The sequence below is a fragment of the Delphinus delphis genome, chromosome 2 (assembly GCF_949987515.2).
Source record: "Delphinus delphis chromosome 2, mDelDel1.2, whole genome shotgun sequence".
NCBI lineage: Eukaryota > Metazoa > Chordata > Mammalia > Artiodactyla > Delphinidae > Delphinus > Delphinus delphis.
In genome coordinates this window covers 158,447,149-158,448,170 of record NC_082684.1, presented here as the reverse complement: position 1 = coordinate 158,448,170, position 1,022 = coordinate 158,447,149, and positions in this window count along the sequence as shown.

The window sequence follows — 1,022 nt, the reverse complement described above, 5'->3', positions numbered from 1 at the left end:
GCAGGCTCCGCCCCGGTCCACGTGACCCGCGCGCCCACCCAGCCAGGCCCTGGCAGGCCCCGCCCCCCGACAACAGCCTGGCCGTTGGCCGCCGGCGCAGCTGACGTCCGCCGCGTTGCCATGGCCACCGCCGGCTCTCCCGTGGGCGTCCTCCAGTGGGTTCTGGGAGCTGGGAGCCTCTGTGAGGCCAGGGCCGCCAGGGCTTATCCGTTATGAGTACCTCTCCGAGCTCAGTGTCCAGCAAGGGCCGTCTCCTCGACCGCGGCTCCCGAGCGCCCCGCGGGGCAGGTCAGCACCCAGCCAGAGCGGCCGCCCCAGGAGCGCGGGCCGGGGTTCGATACCCAGGACTGGGGCTGAGACGCCTCCAGAGCCGGCGTGACCCAAACCTTTTTATTTTGCTTCCATGTTATTGGAACCACTAGGAAGTTTTCAGAAATTTGTGACTCTTTGTCTATAGTTAATAGCTTCTGAACTCCCCGCTATCTAGTACTTTTTTTTTTTTTTTGTCTTCGCGGAGCAGCTTGCAGCATCTTAGTTCCCCCACCAGGGATTGAACCCACAGTGAAAGCGAGGAGTTCTAACCACTGGACCGCCGGAGAATTCCCTCCACTGTCTACCACTCACGCTCCTTTAGCTTCTCCGAAATACATCAGGATTTTGTCCTTCTGGACTAATCTCTTTTGTCTCCTCTTGGACGGCGTAGTGTAAGGGAACGCATGCAGTGTTAGGAATCTAATGGCCGTACATTAGATTCCTAATTCCTAATGTATTAGGCCGTACATTTTAGTCCCTCCTACTTCTTAATGGCTTTGGGCAATTAATTTTTTCTGAGCTACATCAGTAAAATAAGGATAGTGATAGCCACAGCCTACAGGTGTGAAAACTAAATGAACGAAGAGATTGACGCATGGAAGGCCCTCAGATTTATTTTCTTTACTCAAATTTTAAACCCCTGCAATGTAACTTCTGCTCTAACAACTGCTGAAACAAGCTATTTCAAAGGACACTTAATGACTTATAAT